Below are 8723 nucleotides of genomic sequence, written 5' to 3' on the forward strand. Positions count from 1 at the left end.
GATTTGAAGTTGGAGGGAATGCTGAAGCTCACCAGCTTCTGTGTAATCGCACCTGCGGAGTAGGGATCACAGGTGCATTCTCGCAGAAGCGAGAAGGGAGCCACAGAAGCGGCCAGGGAGGAAGTGAGTAGAGGTCGCAGGTGCGAGGTTATTTCCGCACCTGCGTGGTCGCATATGCGGCGTTAAGGGCGCATAAGCAGAGGGCTCACAGGTGCGACAAAAAATTTCGCACCTACGGTTGCGCAGATGCAAGGCCAGGACCGCATAAGTGGAGGCCCAGCTCCAGTGGTTCACCGCAGAAGCGGAATTTTGATCGCTTCTGCGACACTGCAGATGCGGTTAAGTGTCTGCAAAAGCGGAAAGGCTGGACAAAAAGTTAAATACAAAGGGTTCGGGATTTTGGCTTCATTTCAAACATTTCAAGCATGGTTTAGGCGAATTTTGAGAGGGTTTTCTAGGGGATTCTATTTGAGAGGGTTTTCTAGGGGATTCTTAAGGTGTAAATTGGGAGTTTGAGGTTAGGGATTTGGAGAATTTGATTTGGGGATTGGGTGACGATTTAGTGTCGGATTTTGATAAATTTGGTATGGTTATACTCGTGGTTGAGTGGGCTTTCGGGTTTTGTGACTTTTATCGAATTTCGAGATATGGGCACGAAGGCGGGCTTTTGAGCCGATTTTTTGATTTTGATTAATAGCTTTGCATTTTCTTATGGAGTTGATTCCTTTAGCCCGTATTGATTATATCGCATTGTTTATGGCTAGATTCGAGGCATTTGGAGGCCGTTTCACGAGGCAAGGGTGTGTTGGAGTAGAGATTTGCTCAGATTTAGAAAAGTAATAGTTTTAAATTTGGTTTTAAGGGTACGATACCCCGTATTACGTGTCATGCATTTGGTTTTGAGGTGACGCACATGCTAGGTGACGGGCGTGTGGGCATGCATCATGGGAATTGTGACTTGGTCAAATTCCGTGGAACCGGGTAGTTGTTTAATCAATTGTTATCTATGCATTCTCCATGTAGTAGAGAAATTGAACCATAAATCATGTTAGAAATCATGTTTAGACTATGTGTTGGCACTGTAAGGATCCACAGAGGTCGTGTACATGTTGAATTGCTTGCTAAATTGTTGTTTTGTACTCAGCCATAGATAGTCCGCTCCCATGAGAGTGTGATACATAATTCTGCCGAGGCGAATAGCTCGATCCCATTAGAATAAGAAGCTTTAACAGGTTCTTGACCCCACTCACGAATAAACGTGTGAGATATAAATTTTAAGGAAAATATTTTGAGGAAAACGTATAGCACGGGAGAAATTCATAAGAGGCGTACAATTATTCTGCGGGTAATCATTATGCCCGTCAAATCTCTACAATAGCAAGTCTATCACTCTACACAAGTCTAGTCTCAAGTCGTAACGTAAAATAAAGGAATTTAATAGGCAAGGGACAACTCAAATAGTACAGTTATAGCATGGCGGGAACCTAAGTCTACTCGGACATAGCATGAATCTAGCTACGTACGGACTCTCATCACCTCGTGCGTACGTTGCCCCCGCAACAAGTAGCACATATCAAATACATCACCTAGAGGTAGTTTTCCCCCTCACAGAGTTAGACAGGAGACTTACCTCGCTCCGAAGTTCCATAACCGGCTCCAACGCCACTCTAACACCTCAAACCGATGCACATCTCTCCAAAACTAGTCAAACAATGTGCAAATCCATAAATATATACGCTATTACCCATAATTAATCAATTTATAACAATTCCCAACTGTAACAACCCGACCGGTCATTTTGAGAGTTGTAGCCTCGTTCCCCCCATTTACTGCTCATTTTGTATTTTATAACTGTTATGTGACTTGTCGGGATAGTCGGTTTGGGTCCGGTGAGATTTCAGAATGAAATGAGATACTTAGTCTCAAGATTAAAAGCATAAGTTGAAATGATTAATTGGATGTTGATCTTTGAATAAACAACTCTAGAAGGAAGTTTTGATGGTTTTGTTAGCTCCATTAGGTAATTTTGGACTTAGGAGCGTGTCCGTATTATGATTTGGAGGTCCGTAGTGGAATTAGGCTTGAAATGGCGAAAGTTGGAATTTTTGTAAAGGAGTGGACTTTTTAATATCGGGGTCGGATTCCTATTTCGGAAGTTGGAGTAGGTCCGTGGTGTCATTTGAGACTTGTGTGCAAAATTTGGGGTCAATCAGATGTGATTTGATAGGTTTCGGCATCGTTTGTAGAAATTGGAAGTTCAAAGTTCATTAGGCTTGAATCTATGTGCGATTCATGTTTTGATGTTGTTAGGGCTTGACTAAGTTCATATCATGTTTTAAGGCTTGTTAGTATGTTCGGTTGAGGTCCCGGGGGCCTCGGGTTGATTTCGGATGGTTATTGGATCGATTTGAAGTTGGAGGGAATACTGAAACTAACCAGTTTCTAGTGTAATCGCACCTGCGGAGTGGGGATCGCAGGTGCATTCTCGTAGAAGCGAGAAGGGAGCCGCATAAGCAGCCAGGGAGGAAGTGAGTAGAGGTCGCAAGTGCGAAGTTATTTCCGCACCTGCGTGGTCGCAGATGCGGCGTTAAGGGCGCATAAGCGGAGGGCTCGCAAGTCCGACGGGGAATTCCGCACCTGCGGTTGCGCAAGTGCGAGGCAAGGACCGTAGAAGCGGAGGCCCAGCTCCAGTGGTTCACCATAGAAGTGGAATTTTGGCTGCTTCTGTGACACCACAGATGCGGTTAAGTGTCAGCAGAAGCGGAAAGGCTGGACATAAAGTTAAATACAAGGGTTCGCGATTTTGGCTATATTTCAAACATTTCAAGCACGGTTTAGGCGATTTTTGAGAGGGTTTTTGAGGGGATTCTTGAGGTAAATCCCTTATGCTCATTTTTGATCAATAATCTTGCTTCCCCATTGATTTTCCCACCTAGTTGGTGTGTATTTGAGGTGTAAATTAGGAGTTTGAGACCTATGTGCAAAATTTGGGGTTAATCAGATGTGATTTGATAGGTTTCGGCATCGTTTGTAGAAATTGGAAGTTCAAAGTTCATTAGGCTTGAAAATATGTGCGATTCATGTTTTGATGTTGGTCGAGGTGATTTGAGGGCTCGACTAAGTTCGTATCATGTTTTAAGTCTCATTAGTATGTTTGGTTGAGGTCCTGGGGGCCTCGGGTTGATTTTGGATTATTATCGGACGATTTGAAGTTAGAGGGAATGCTCAAGCTCACCATCTTCTGGTGTAATCGCACCTGCGGAGTGGGGATCGCAAGTGCATTCTGGTAGAAGCGAGAAGGGAGCCGCAGAAGTGGCCAGGGAGGATGTGAGCAGAGGTCGCAGGTGCGAGGTTATTTCCGCACCTGCATGGTCACAGATGCGGCGTTAAGGGAGCTGAAGCAGAAGGCTCACAGGTGCAACGGGGAATTCCGCACCTGCAGTTGCACAGATGCGAGGCGAGGACCGCAGAAGCGGAGGCCCAGCTCTAGTGGTTCACCGCAAAAGAGGAATTTTGGTCACTTCTGCGACACCGCAGATGCTGTTAAGTGTCCGCAGAAGCGGAAAGGCTGGACAGAAAGTTAAATACAAGGGTTTACGATTTTGGCTTCATTTCAAACATTTCAAGCACGGTTTAGGCAATTTTTGAGAGGGTTTTCTAGGGGATTCTTGAGGTAAGTCCCTTGTGCTCATTTTTGATCAATAATCTTGCTTTCCCATTGATTTTCCCACCTAGTTGGTGTGTATTCAAGGTGTAAATTGGGAGTTTGAGGTTAGGGATTTGGAGAGTTTGATTTGGGGATTTGGGTGACGATTTGGTGTCGGATTTTGATAAATCTGGTATGGTTATACTCGTGGTTGAGTGGGCTTTCGGGTTTTGTGACTTTTATCGAATTTCGAGACGTGGGCCCGGGGGCCGGCTTTTGAGCCGATTTTTTGATTTTGATTAATAGCTTAGCATTTTATTTTGGAGTTGATTCCTTTAGCCCATATTGATTATATCACATTGTTTATGGGTAGATTCGAGGCATTCGGAGGCCGTTTCGCGAGGCAAGGATGTGTTGAAGTGGAGATTTGCTCAGATTGAGGAAAGTAACAGTTCTAAATTCTGTTATGAGGGTATGAAACCCCGTATTACGTGTCATGCATTTGGTTTTGAGGTGACGCACATGCTAGCTGACGGGCGTGTGGGCGTGCACCGTGGGAATTATGACTTGGTCAAATTCCGTGGAACCGGGTAGTTGTTTAATCTGTTGTTATCTATACATTCTCCATTTAGTAGAGAAATTGAACCAAAAATCATGTTAGAAATCATGTTTAGACTATATGTTGGCACTGTACGGACCCACAGAGGTCGTGTACATGTTGAATTATTAGCTAAATTGTTGTTTGATTTATTATGAAGTGAGTTATTGTTTCTTTAATTATTCTTGTTCTTTAATGTTTTCAAAGGGATTAGCTAACCCTAGGACTAGCCCATTAACTTCGAATTAATTTTGGGAAAGATAATTTGGGGTTGGGAAAGATTAATTAACATGAACATGAGGCTTTAACCCTCACTTTATAGATTCTACATAGGGATAGGATTGAACTACTTGTAGCCATATTCGGGTGTGCTTAATCTCTTAATTGTTTTATGGATAATTCAATTAAGAAGTCTTGCTAGTCTTCGGAAGAAGCTAATATAGAATCATTACCCGAGGCTAATTAACATAAACTCGCTCATATTTGTAAAATCGTGAAATACATTGGATCGTTACTTGAGTGAAATTTCCAATGCATCCATGCTTGTAGCCATTGATCATTTTACTTGCTTTCTAGGTTAGTTTACATTTTCGCAATTAATTATAAATATTTTCACAAAACATTTCTAAGTGTTTGGCTTAGCATAATAAGTGATAATTCTCTTACACGCCTAATCGCTTACATATTATTCTCTGTGGGATTCGATCTCGACTCATAGTTGGGTAAATTATATTGCATGCGACCGTATCCATTTACTTTTTAGTAGTGGATTTGGACGTCATCAAAATTGGCGCCGTTGCCGGGCACAATTTGGCGTATTTAGGTTGTTTGAGAAGTAAGTGTAAGTGCTTTGGTCCTAACTTGTGAATATTTGTGTAATTATTTTCTTATCTTTGTATACCTTATTATTTGTTTTCTTGTTTATTTTCTTATTTTAAAAAAAAACAAAATGGCATCATATAAGGAAAATTGGTCGGATGGTAGTTGTTCATACTTTGATGACCCTTGTCCTTATTGTGGATGACTACACTCGTGGAAAAATTGTTTAAATTCTCCCAGGGGCGGATTGTGTGCAAAATCTCAAACCCATGAGTGGAGTATTTGTGATAAGTGTGGTCGTCAAAATGGTCATTGGGATAATTGTGCTTATTTGTCCTTCCCTTCCCCAATCCCCCGCTATGATGATTCTACTTTTTGTGATGAAAATTATAGGGATAGGGAGGCGGAAGAAATTGAGCATGGTCAAAATGGAGAGTTCAAGCTCATGTTAGAATGCCTACTTGAAGGAGGAAACAAAGAGCAAAATGACTTGGAAGAGCTTTTGGAAAATAGCCTCCAAAATGATTTGGCACTTGAAAGGTTGCACTTACAAATGGGAGAAATGCTTGAAGCTTTAGACGTCCAAAAAGCCTCGGAAGTGAATGATAGCCAAGAACCTTCCTTAGAGGTTGGAGCCGAAAATTCTTCTTTGGCACTTGATCAAAATCAAGAAGAACTCTCAAATGCTCAAAATGAGAGGATGATGCTCATGTTGGAGGCCATTCTTGAAAATGAGGAGAAGCACAACTTGGTACTCGAGGACTTAAAACAAACATTAACTCAAAATGATGATGATATCCGCACCTTGGAAAAGCAAATGAAAATACTGGTTGAGGCTCACTATGCCCACCAACTTGAGAGTGTGGAAAGAGATCAAGAAGAGTCCGACATCGAGGAAGAAAGTGAGATTTATTTTGAGGAATCAAGAATTGAGCATCCGTCAATCGACTCCATGCTTGTTAGTAATGCCAAGAAAAATATGTAATTAGAGTCAACCGGTGTAATTGAAAATATGGTTGACATTGACTCTAGTCCGGGGGAAAAAGAGGATGTCAATATCCGGGAAGAATTGCAATTCGGAGGTTTGATGTCATATTCCAAGAATTTTTCAATATTGGAATTGTGTGGTGATATGGGAATTGAACTACACGAGTCAATGAGGGATTGCGAGGAGGAAAGGAAAAGGCCATACATCTTACAATTTGAGGGAACAAGAAGGCAAAATGACATTCCTAACATGAAAGCCAAGAAATGCAAAATGAAGAAATAAAAGTTTGGCTTGATCATCAACTTACCACCCCCTACCGCTCGTGGTCACAAGCTTCATTCTAGGTTAGGTTCCCAATTCATCTCTTTCAAGTGGAGAAAAAAGTTGTAAAGTTGATTCGCGTCATGCCACAGCGTTAAATGCGGCGCTTGGTAGGAGGCAACCCATCGTTTTCAAAATTTTTAGTCGTTTTTTAAATTTTCTTTTTTAGAATAGCTTAGAATATTATTTTTAAATAATCTGCCAAGTTTTAGAGTTTTTGGAGTTGATTTGAGTAGGTCGGGGTAACCGGGCAGCCAAAAACCAGTAGCTGTAGGAAATTGCAGAAGCACTGCTTCACGTTCGCGGTTGACCCTCGCGCTCGCGAAGGTGTATGAAATTTCAAGCCTTCGCATTCTCCATGATGAGGTTGTGTTCGCGACTGTTCGGTCAACTTTTACTCTTCGCGTAGGCGAAAAAGCCCTCGCGAACGCGTGAAGTCAGGTAAGTTTTAAAATTGTTAAAACACTGGAAACGAACAATTTACCCCCTTTGGCTCAAGAACAATTCTCACTACTCCTTAACCTTCACAAATCAATTTTCCATAATCTTCAAGTCCATTGCGATTCTCCCTCGCCACTCTCAAGGTATGTAATTTCCTCTCTTGCGTCTTGAATCTTTCTTCCCTTTCTTGGTCTGAAACAATAGAAGAGCAACCATGGTTGATTGGTGCTTAGGGTTCAAAATTTAAAGTCTTAAATGTCAAATTCATGTATAAAATTTGTTGTGCTTGCTGGGTGAGGTTGGTTGAGTGTGTGTGTGTGATTTTTATTGTACAATTTTGGGCGGGATTTGTGCTAAACTTAACTAGAAAATGAACAAGGAAAAGAGGGCACACACACTGTTTGACAAAATGCCTGAAAGAAAATAGTGCTGGTCGATCAAGATGACCTTCACGAACGCGAAGGTCTAATTCTGGGCAAAAATAATTTTGCTCTTCGCGAATGCAATGGGCCTTACGTGAACGTGAAGAGCAATCACTGGCAGTCCCAAAAATGGCTAAAAACAGTAGCTTTGCACAGCTCTTCCTGAGACCCTTTTCACCCATTTCTTTGGCCTAAGTACTTCCTAATACATTGCTTTAAGTGTCTATATGAGCTTTTAACATTGTTGGTCTATTTTGTAGTTACTTTGGGCATAAAATGGTTCTGGAACACAATGAAATTGATCAAGAACATGTCCCTGAAGCCGAACAAGAGGAACCCTTTGATCATGACCAGATTTTATCTACTGAATATGAACAGAAATATGACGAACTCTTGTCAAAAACCATCGTCAGGGAAAGAGGCATTAACATGGAAAAGGTTGAAGCTAAAATGCCGGGATTCTACACAAGATTGGTCGAAAGCAGGTGGATTTATTTCGCCGATCAACCAATTGATGCCAACCACACAGTAGTGTTGGAATTTTATGCAAACGCCTTGAGGACCGACTTCCAAGGAACCTTAGTTACTACTGTGCGGGGTGTGCAAGTCCATTTCAGCCTTGAGGTGATCAACGAAATTTATGGCCTTCCCAATACCGATAATGAGGTTTATAGAGGCAGAGCAAAAGTAGGGGGAACCCAATGGTTGGTGGACAAATTGCATGATGGGGTGACCCCGAAGTGGTTGATAGTGCACAAGGGAGTTGATTCACATGACTTCACTGCTGAGGCAAAGACGTGGCTCTCTATTATCTGTGCAAGAGTCTTGACTTCTACAAATGACATTGATGTGACACCAGAGAGGGCACTGATCATTGCTGCTATCATGGATGGACTACCCGTGAACGTGGGGGAGCACATTGTTAGAGAAATCGAGGAAGCCGCCCATGGGAGGTCCAAGAGCCTATTCTTCCCATCCTTGATCACTCGGCTATGCTATGATGATGGGGTACTAAAACGCCCAAATAATGTTGAGAAAAGTCCGGGAAAGCCGATGATCCACCCTTTGCTGAAAAGGGGACCCAGCGACAAGCAGAAAAAGATGAGGATTGATGTTGCATCCTCTTTATTTGGGCAGTTCTCTAAGACCCCCACTAATCCCGCCGGATCCTTTGCACCTTCACCAGGGTCAATTGACCACATGGGACCACTCCAGTCCGGCCCTTACACTATGCGTCACCTATCCAGTCAGATACATGGAGTAGATGCTCACATTATGTAGCTTATAGCTGGCCTTCCTACTAGCCAAGCTAGGGCTACCACATCTACTGGCACTGCTGCCCCACTATCCCTGGATGACAAGGTCAAAGAGCAAAAAGCAATAACGAGCAAGATGGAGTCCATGAACAATAGGTTGGAAAATATGAGCCGCCGGCAATGGAAGATTGAGTAGTGGCAGAGAAAGTTTAGGGAGCACGAAAATAAAAAG

Source organism: Nicotiana tomentosiformis, chromosome 4, assembly GCF_000390325.3.
Source record: "Nicotiana tomentosiformis chromosome 4, ASM39032v3, whole genome shotgun sequence".
Classification (NCBI taxonomy): domain Eukaryota; kingdom Viridiplantae; phylum Streptophyta; class Magnoliopsida; order Solanales; family Solanaceae; genus Nicotiana; species Nicotiana tomentosiformis.